The sequence below is a fragment of the Camellia sinensis genome, chromosome 12 (assembly GCF_055761805.1).
Source record: "Camellia sinensis isolate YWXY chromosome 12, ASM5576180v1, whole genome shotgun sequence".
Classification (NCBI taxonomy): Eukaryota; Viridiplantae; Streptophyta; class Magnoliopsida; order Ericales; family Theaceae; genus Camellia; species Camellia sinensis.
The window spans coordinates 80334378-80345556 of record NC_138972.1 but is presented as its reverse complement, the minus strand read 5'-3'; the positions used below and the strand labels follow the sequence as shown (position 1 = coordinate 80345556).

General features: G+C 35.5%; 1 long non-coding RNA gene across 1 annotated transcript; it reads right to left on the bottom strand.

Annotated features, from left to right (window-relative positions):
• Positions 1-5748: 5748 nt before the first annotated feature.
• Positions 5749-7172, bottom strand: LOC145804196 (uncharacterized). The gene is made up of 2 exons (XR_014345820.1): positions 7035-7172; positions 5749-6070 (listed from the first exon to the last, which is right to left on the bottom strand). It is a non-coding gene; the product is annotated as an uncharacterized LOC145804196 (long non-coding RNA).
• Positions 7173-11179: the final 4007 nt, after the last annotated feature.

Sequence of the window (11179 nt, the reverse complement as noted above, 5' to 3'; positions counted from 1 at the left end):
ATTCAAAGGGCTTCATTAGTATTTTTCATAATAATATCTTACCACTCCTAAAGTATTATTAGAATTTTACTTTTGGCTCTTAAATTTTAAAATTTTCAATTTGATCTGTCACCTGTTAATTTTTTGTCAATGTGATTAAAGGGCAAAAAATAAAGGTTGCTGTTTTGGAAAAATTCTATAATGCAACTACAAACCGAATCATATTAATAAATATTCAATAAGTAGGGGAGCAAATTGAAATATCTAAAATACTAAAGTCAAGTAAAAATAGGGTGTAAAGTATAATTAATTAAAACAAGTATGGGGATACGTGGAGAGTGGTAAAGGATGCAACGCGAACTTTTTAAGTCGTTTTGGACTTTGGGGAAGTTCTCGGTTAGGACAGGCTGGATGTGGGGACCACGCGACAACTAGCGCTGTCACTAGATGGGCTGGAGACTGAGTGGCTTGGCTTGGCTTGGCTGACTGCCCTATTTTCTCATACTTTTAAGTCAAGGTTTTTGGTGTCGGTGCACGTGCCTTATTTGCTTTCGACATGTTTTGGTTAATTACTCTTTTATTATGAAGGTTTATTTAAAGATATATTTCACTTAGGGTTTCTTTGGAATGTGAGTTGATTTTTTGATTTTTTTAGTTTAAAATTAAAAAATTTTGTTTGGGATGAATTTTTTTAGATTTTTTAATTTTGTGAGAAAAAAAATTTAATAATTATGAGTTGAATGTGATATTTTATTTTATTGGCTAAAAAGTCTATTTTGTTTTTTTTTTTGTGTGTGACTATTTTAGTGAAAAAGCTTGGCACTTTTTCTTCCTGAACGAGCTCTAAACTCCTGAGATTTAGGTTTAATAAATATCATTTCTTGATATTTAAAAAATTATACTGACTTTCCGATCATTATAATTATTTAGATGGAATTAACATTAATATAAAAAAGATATTGAATTCATACGTTCTCTTTTTTCTTATTTTTTTTTCTTTTCTTTGCTTTACTTCTTTTTTATTTCAATGTAATTTTTTTTTATTTTTCTATTACGAGTTATTGCCTTTTATATAAGTAGAGAAGTTTATGAAATGAGACTATTAACCACATGGATGGGAATATAATTTTCCAAATATCAGTGGGTAAAATGTATTAAACGCAAATCTTATGGGGTATCAGTGTAATTTACCCTTTTATTTTATAAATGTGAAGTTAGGTGGTGTTTTATAAAATTAAAAATTGAAAATTAAGTGTTAAAAATTTAAAGTTGAATTTTTTAAATTGAAAAATGTTTGATATAAAAATAAATTGATGGACATGTATGAAATTAATTTTGAAATTTATTATTTTCAAATTATAACGCCGCGGGTCTCAAGCCTAGGTTAAAGAGGAGGGTTGTGTGTTAGGTAACCGACAATCAACATGTAAAAAAGCCGCTCGGATCCCTTATGACAATGAATCCTACTTTGAATCGTTTAAATGCTAGATTGCTCCCCTCAAGTGACGCGTTGCGCCTACCTCTGGGTGTTTCGAAAAGTGAGCAAGGAGCGCCGTATCGATGCTTGGGTGTGGCGAAAAATGGGCAAAGGTTTCTGCATTTTTCCGAACGAGCACGGGTAAAGAAACTAGTCCAAGACTACAGGTTTAGAGTAGCCATTTGGAATATAGGAACTTTAACTGGTAAAACGATAGAATTGGTACATGTTATGATTAGAAGGAGAGTTAGTATAGCTCGCGTACAAGAAACCAATAAATAGATGGGTGAGAAAGCTAGGGAAATTGAGGATACTGGTTTTAAACTGTATTATAGTGGTAAAGATAGATGCAGGAATGGGGTAGGTATCATAATTGTCAAGGGTCTTGTGGAGAATGTAGTGGTGGACATTAGAAAAGGAGATAGGATTATGTTAGTTAAACTAGTTATTAGAGGGACTATAGTGAACGTTATTAGTGCATAAGCCCCTCAAGTATGATTAGATGATTAGACTAAGAGGGATTTTTTGGACCAAATGGATGAGATCTTACAAGAAATACCCGTAGAAAAGAACTTGGTTATAGGTGGAGATTTTAATGGTCATGTAGGCATAGATAAACTAGGTTATGAAAGGGTGCATGGTGGATATGATTTTGGTGATAGAAATGAGGCTGGAGAAAGTATCTTAGATTTTGAGTTGGCTTTTGACCTAGTGGTGGCCAATACTATGTATAAGAAGAGAGAGGAGCATTTGATAACCTTTAAGAACAGGTCAGTTAAAAGACAAATAGATTATTTCTTAGTGAGAAAAGTGGACCACTTAAAATGCAATGATTGTAAGGTGATTCCTGGAGAGAGCCTGGCCTCTCAACATAGGGTGAGTCACAGCCCAGTAGAAATATACTAAACCAACTATAAACAATAACTAAGATAATAGCGTTCAATGGTTGGTCTACACTTATATTCCAATTTATACCGTGTTACAGTTTCACGACAATCATGTCCATGTTACATTCACTTTCCATTTCTTATCCAATTCTCAATTCATAACTATGACTCAGAACCTGGTCAAACAACCTATATGAGACAAACACTCATATTAAGCATTTACATTTCGCAATAGATAAGCATATTAGCTATATCAATACATCAATAGATAACCATACAAGTTGGATCAATACATCAACAAATAAGCATATTTGCTGTATCTGCACTTCAATAGATAAGCATATGAGCTGTATCTGCACTTCAATAGATAAGCATATGAGCTGTATCTGCATAACACAATTTCCGGTTTAGAGTTCCAGCCCCTTTCTTCCAATAAACTGTGGAGTACAGCCCCTTTCTCCTCCCACACAAACAATGTATATAAATAGTTATCATATACAATCAATCAATACATAAAGTTAATGTATTATTCCAATCGCTATATTCAATAGTACACTTAATCGATTAGTTTAAGTTTGCCTAATCATCATGCATTGTCTACAACAATCAAGACTATCCTCCACCGATAGCCCCAAGCAGTTATTTCTAAACAGAAAATAAATGCGCCAAATAGGTAAAATATTGACATTTCAATTTGGTGAGTGATAAATAATCCAACTATACCCTTTAATCCCATACATTCCCAATTCCAACATTTTCAATTCCATTTCTCATTTCTCACATTTATTTCACAAATTAATTTAACAATGTAATTAGGGCATTTTTCATAATTAACAAAACAACCCTAAGGTTTCGTTTCTATCAACAACCCAACATTTATCTCATTTCTCTATGCCCAACATGCATATAGGTAATAATAAATAAAACCCCAACTTTTGTAAAATTACACAAAGACCTAAACTTTCTCAAAATTACCCAACGACCCCCAACATATCAAAATGCTAAGATTCAAAGACAAAACTCATAAGGAGGAGTAGGACATCCCTACCTCGAATTCGGAGCTCAAACGGAGAAGAAGACCAAACTCAAAGTGTTCCAAACTTCAAACTTTTCGGATCAAAACGTAGCCCTCGACGATCAACACACTTTTTGTAAAGGCCAAAGGGTAAAAGAACACTCTAACTAGATCAATCCTAAGAGAGAAGGGAGATTCTAGAGAGAGGAGCTTTCAAAATGGCTTTTTGGAAAAGTAAGAGAGAGAGTGGAAGTTGAAAAGTGATTCAAGAATGCCCAGCTGCCAACTGATATACGTATGATCCGCTCGAGTGGAGAATAGAACGCTCGAGTGTCAAGCACAAAAACTGGACCCACTCGAGCGCAAGAAGTCCCGCTCGAGCGCCAAGACACCAGAACAAAATACATCTGCTCGAGCGCGAAAACCAGTTTGCTTGAGCGTAGATTACCCCCTCTTAGAACTTTCACAGACAATGAACACCCCGCTCGAGCGTGACCCGCTCGAGCGTAAGGAATCCCGCTCGAGCGTGAAAAACACATCTTCAGAACTTTTGCAGAGACACAGATACTGGAAGTGTGAAAACTCCGTTCGAGCGTGACATGGTCCGCTCGAGCGTACAACCAAAAATCCAACTCCGCTCGAGCGTAAAGGTACTCGCTCGAGCGTACCACCAAAACTCTGGGCAACAAGGAAATGGACTAAGGCTTAACGAACCTGTTCGAAACACGCCCAACACATCCTAGAACTCAGACATACGGAATTTAAAGGATGACAACAGGACATACAACCACCAACTCCACGGAACCTAAGACCGGAACACTGTACATAAAGGGGACAAACTCGGGATCGCTATAAATGGTGGTAGCGGTAGTGATAGTAGTGGTAGCAAATGATAGTGATAGTGATGGTAATGGTAATAATAGTGGTGACAGTGGTACTAGTAGTGGTGGTGGTAATAGCGGTAACGATGATAGTAGTTGCAAAAATATGATGGTACTTATGACAACAATAACAATAGTAATGAAGGTAATGGTAGTAGTGGTGGTGATTGTAGCGATAGTGATTGTGATAGTTGTGATGACAATGGCATGATGGTGGTAGTGGTGGATGAAGGTGGTAGTAGTGATAGCAATGGCGATGGTGGTAATGAGTTTATAATAGTATATATAGATACTTATATTTAATATTTATAAATTCAGTCAGAATTAAGGGTCATTTTGTGAAGAAGGAAAAAAGTTAGCTTATTGACTTATTAGCTTATTTAGATCATATCACCTCTTTATTTTTTTGCACCTTTTTAAAAAAAAAAAAAAGAAGTCAATAAGTTAACTTTTTCCTTACTTCCCAAAATAAGCTTAAATAAGTTTTATATGACTTAGAATTTTCTTAAGTTTTAACCTACATTTTAAAAAGCACTTAAATTTTTAAGTAATATCAATTGTGGTTATCAAAGGGAGTTAATTGATTATTACTTAATATATTCAGTTTTAAGTGCTGAATCAGGTTATCAAACATTCCCGCATTTTTATGATTTGATTACACTACAAAAAAATTAACTTTTTGCGACGGCAAAATGACTTTTTGCGACGGCAAGAGGGGGTCGCAAATGGAGGGGTTGCAAAAGACTTTTTGTGACGGCACAGTGCCGTCGCTAATGTTTTATGACGGCATTTTTGCCTTTTTGCGACGGCACTGTGCAGTCACTAATAACGTTTGAAATTTCTTGACTTTTTTGCGACGGCACGATTTTACCGTCGGTAAAAATGTTATTTGAGACGGCAAAAAATACCGTCACTAATAGTCTTTTTTGCAACGGCAAAAACACTTTTTGCGACGGTGTGGTGTCTTCACAAAAAGTATTAAAAATATGAAATTTTCCATTTTTGCGACAGTGTAATGCCGTCGCAAAAAGTATTAAAAAATAATAAAATTTCTATTTTAAATAATAAAATTTCTATTTTTTGCGACAGTATAATGCCGTCGCAAAATGTAAAACCTGTAACAAAATTAATAAAAATATTAAAATTTTCTATTTTTTGCGACGGTGTAATGCCGTCGCAAAAAAGAAAAAATCCTACGATAAAAATATTAAAAATATTAAAAATTTTCCATAATAATATAAAAATAACAATTTCTTCACAATAATTACAAGTATGTCCCTGATTGAATTTTATAGGATATTAGATTGAATTCTTACTTTCATCCCTGATTGCAAGTATGTCCCTAAAAATTACAGTTCACCCATGCCATGACTAGGTAACCATCTTTTTTGCTTCTCATGTTTCAGAGGAATTTTCCACGAAAAAAGTGCTCTCTAAACCGGAGATGAAAGTAGTTTTCCATCAGACCCACAACAATGGAAACAATAAATGACACATTAGCAACACACATTACCCTCAGAAATTGAAGCTGTTCGATGACATGAAAATCTGTCAAAAGGAAATGAGTTCATTGATTAAGCGGGCAACTGACTTAACCAGAACGTTGTCCTTGCAGAAACTACCATCATCATCCCACATGAGATGGCAATATATCTCATAGCGAAATATTCAACAGTATAGAAGCACAGAAATGAGAGTCTAAAAGCAAGCAAAACAAATGCCTATATGCATAGAGAACAGAGTATTTTCACATATAGAGTCCTTCTGGCACCCCCTCTTTCTTCTTGAACATGACCTTATCTTTAGCCTTCTTGAAGTCTGAATGCGTAACCTGAGGCACACATAGAACAATTTCTATTAGATGAAGTCTAAACAACATGCAATTGTATAAAGCATCCAATAATTTCTATAGATTTTGAATTCACAAGGACAAAGTTAAGGACCTCGAGACTGACGTGGACATATATATTTAATGGACAGGCAAACTCAGAGAAATAACTAACACAGTGGTTCATTTATTTACTCTTGTAATAATTAATTATCATTGAGGTTTTTGTTCTTGGTTAGTCTAATTATCATTAGTAGTATTTCACTTTGTTTTGCTCTTTCCCTAGTTGAAAAGGCAAAACTTAGACATCATGAGTTCACTAACATATACGAGGCCAATGTCACCTATGCATATTGTGTGCCTAAAAATTGAATACGAAGTCAAAAAAATCTGTACTTTGTGAAATTTACTAACCAAATAGATTCCAGTCTAATATTGTTGATTTCAGCTGCGTTTGGTTCAAGGATTTGGGGATTAACATTTCACCTACATTTTCTCTTTCCTTTTCCAAATCCCTCCCCAAATCCATGAACCAAACACTGCCTTAAGGATTCCAAACAACCAGCAAAATAAATATTGGACTGGGGGATTTGCAACAGAATATGTCCACAAAACAGGCCATAATCTTTTTGATCAACAAAAACAAACAGGCCATAATCTGCCACTTCATTTTTGTTTCTTCCTTTGTTTTGCTTCTCGATATTTTCCTTTCACAAACTCCCATCTTTTTTCTTTCTACAAAGTTGAAAATTAGATCTATAGGAGGGGACCCAATATAGTATAACTAAGGGTCTGAAAACACTAATCCTTACTTAAAGTTCATCTGTGTCTAATACTCTCATATCTCCACTTTACAAGCCAAAATTCAGAGCAGCCAAAAAGCATCATGTTTTAAGAATTAGTTGTAACACGGAATTGCAACAAACACAAATGATACACATATAATTCAACAATGAAGTTGTCTCACCTTCATACGGCGCTCTCTTAGAGCAAGTAAACCAGCTTCAGTACATATTGCCTTTATATCGGCTCCAGAAAACTCATCCTTGGTCATAACAAATTCTTCTAAGTTGACATCATCAGCCAACGTCATCCTAGATTTGTGTATCTGCATTTCTGACATAAAAGGTTTGCTTGGCACATAAGTTATCATAAAGATAGGGTTAATGGAAATCTATATTAATAATTAATCTTATATTTGCATAATCATGTCATGCATTTACCTGGAAGATGCGCCTCCTAGTCTTAATATCAGGAAATGGGAACCTAAGTTTTCCTTCTATGATGCGGTTTAGCCCCATTATCAGATAGAAGTCAGATGGCATGGACGGTTCCAATAGTGGATTTAACCATATTATAGCATTTTGTAACTAGAACCAAGGCAAGTACTAAACTGTTGTTCATAATGTCGACAGAAACTTAGTGTACAGATATTTGTACTCCATTAAAAAAGTCGAAGTGGGGATAAAGACTAAACTAAAGGGTAATGCATATTTGTAATCCATTAAAAAAGACGAATTGGGATAAAGACTAAACTAAAGTGCAGTTAAAAAAAATTAAATAAAAATAAAATTACTACAAAAGTTATCCAAATTGCTTACAAAATAATGAGAAATGTTATGTGTCACAAATTTTTCGTTACTATTTTGTATCACCGCCTACGTGAATAATCATGATTGGTCATTAAGAAAATAATGAAAACAAATACTATCTTGCCATGTGCATGGAGATATCAAAGGTGCAAAAAAATGGGTCACATATATCAGTTCTCAAAAACAATAATTTAGCTCATGCAAAAATGAAATAAGTATACATGAATCTAGAATAATTAAAGGGTTAATAGACACCATGAAAAAAAATACTAGAAACCAAATATAAGGAATGAAAATCAAAATGGAATTTAAACAAGGCCTACACTAATGAATTATGAACAAACATTTTGGAATGAACTCCAACACTAATGAATTACGAACATACATTGTGGAATGACCTATATATTCCTACAAGGAAAAATGCTAATGCTCCATTAGGCTGCCTAATTACAGCCGGCCAATTATTTCGTCTCAAAGAATTATGTGGTATTGTCCACGTGGCACTCCAGCCAATGAAGCAACATAAAATTTTATGGATGGTATAATGCTTACCCATGTTTGTTGGGTAGTTGAAAGACAAATGATGACCCACCTAATATGTTTTGTGGTTCTTAATTTGTTGACAGCACACCACATAGGCTAATGGCACATGGTAGTCTGGACAACCTAATAATTTTCCTTCCATGACACAAGAAATAAATAAAACTTGGTATCTCGTAAAAAGTGGACAGGCAAGTTTGTCTTCTTATCTTCTGTGATTTGTTGGCTTCAAATTAAAAAGAAAAAAAAAAAAAGAAAGGATAGAGGGGTGGGGGTAATCATGAAGAACTTCTGGTTACGGCTAAGATTATGAAATTTATCCAATATAGTGATCGTTTCCCAAAATATGACTGTATCGTGCTAAAGATCATTTTAAAGCTATACAGAAACAACCACTTCTCTGCATTTATTTCTCAAAGAAATCTAACAGTTGCCCACTTAGCTTACCGTCCATTTCTATCTTTCAGTCTCAACTTCATTGAAAATGCTTAAGATTCATATTTTGTTTGGGAAAGAAAAAAACAAAGTTCATTCTCGCGTTTGATCAAACACGTAATGCCACAAACAAAGTTCATTCATATTTACATAAATCTTTGATACATGGATGACCAATTTGAACCAAAATGAACACAGAATGGTCTGATAATAATCCGATCAAATAATCTAATATAAAAAATTACGAGAACTTACAGCCACACAAGGAGCAAAAGTAAACTGAGCGCCACGAGCCCTAACTTCAAGAGCAGTTGCAACTCCAATCCTCCTAACCAACTCTGCATCTCTGTCACATAAACTAACACTCTCTCAAGCAACAACAATAGTTACATATAATACCTAGTAGCTCCAAGGCCAATGTTGTGAGGAAATACAGTGGCACCGTAGACGTTGTTGTTGCCATGAACAGCGTCAGTACCGTAGAGAAGTGGAATCCCGAGGCGAGACTTGAGCGCAGCGTTCTGAAATCTGTCAATCATATCGATCCAATCGGACGACGTTGCTTTCTCGAACGGTCCACCACCGCCGGCACTGAGAATACTCCCTGAGAAATCAATGAATCGAAGATCAAAGGAAAAAAATGCATAAAAACAGAGAGAGAGAGAGAGAGAGAGAGAGAGAGAGAGAGAGAGAGAGAGACCGATGGAGAGGTCTCGAATGGATTGAGAGGTTGGGTGTGAAGTTGCTTCACTGCACTGGTTGATCGATTTGAGTGATCTGGCCGATCTTCTCGGACAAGGTCATTCGAGAGAGTAAGTCTTTGATTCTGGATTCGATTGGGGAGTTAGGGTTTTTGTAAATGGGATTGTTGTTCATGTTCTTGGCTTTTCTACTACTACTGCTCATTTTGTTCAGCTTGAAGAACTAGGCGCGATGAATTGAGAGGTTGGGTGTGAAGCTGCTTCACTGCACTGGTTGAAGAGATTGGGAATTTTGGGTTTGGGGTGGGGGAAAACCCGGGCGGGAATGGGGGGGGAAAGAGATTAGGGATTTTTGAGATTGGGGATTTTGGGTTTGGGGTGGGGGAACCGAGTGGGAATGGAAAAGGCAGGAGGAAGAATGAAATTTTTTTTGGATTTTTTTTTTTATTTTGATTATAAATAAATATTTAAATAATAAAATGGCTTTTTTTTTTTTTTTTTTTTTGTAATAGAGGATGTCATTGCTAAAAAAATAATTTTTTATTAAAATAATTTTTTTTATAGTTAATGAATTTTTATTTTTATTTTTTCATTTAGTAAGGTTGAAAATTTATTTGTTTCATATTTATTTTAATGAATAAAAAATTATTATTATTTTTTTATTTGGTAGAAGTAGGGATAATATTTTCCATTAAAATAAAGTTAATTTTTTGTGGTCAATGTGGCATTTGCAGTGGTAGTAGTGGTAATAATGGAATGACATTTGCAGTAGTGGTGAATGTGGTAGAGAAGATGAGTGGTGAGAAAGAGATGAGTGAGAGACAGATAGAGAGAGAGAATAGTGATAAGTGAGAGAGAGACAAAGAGATATAGAGAGAGACAGGGAGACAGAGAGAGAAACAGATAGAGAGAGATATATAGAAAAATAGAGAGAAACAAGAGATGAGCGAGAGATAGACAAAGAAAGAGAGAAAGAGAGCGAAAAGAGATGATCGAGAGAAAGACATAGAAAAAGAGAGAGACGAAGAAAGAAGAAAGATGAGCGAGAGAGACGAAGAGAGAAAAAAGATGAGCGAGAGAGACGGAGAGAGAGATAGAGAGAAGATAAATGAGCAAGAGAGAAGATAAATGAGCAAGAGAGATGAGAGAGAAGAGAGATGAGCGAGAGACAAAGAGAGAAAGAGAAAGAGAAAGAGACAAAGACAAAGACTGACAGACAGAGAAGAGTGATGAGTGAGAGAGAGAAGAGATGTAATATTTTGTGGTAGAGAAGAGGAACCGACAGTAGTGGTGAAGGTGGTGGATAAGAGATGATGGTGGTGGTGGTGATGGCGAAGGAGATTAGTGGTGAAGTTGTGGTAGTAGTAGAGTAGATTGAGTAGAAGGAGTGAAAGAGAGGTAATTGTAGTAGTAGTAGTAGTGGCAATAGTGGTAGTGGTGGTAGTGGAGTGGTGGCGATGGTAGTAGTAATGGTAGTCGTAGAGGTGAAATGGCGACCGTGGTAGTAGTGGTGGTAGTGAAATGGCGTTTGCAGTAGTAATGAAGGTGGTAGAGGAGATGAGTGGTGAGAGAGAGAGAGATGAGTGAGAGACAGAGAGAGAGAGAAAAAAAAAGAGATGAGAGAAGAGATAGATGAATGAGAGACATAGAGAGAGAGAGAAGAGTGATGAACGAGAGAGAGAAAGAAAAGAGAGAGAAAAAGATGAAAAAATGGGTGAAAAGATATAGACAAAGAGAGAGACAGATAAAGAGAAAAAAAAGAGCGAAAAGAGATAAACGAGAGAGAGACAGAAAGAGATGAGCGAGAAAGCGAGAGAGAAAAAAAAGAAGAGACAGAGAAGAAA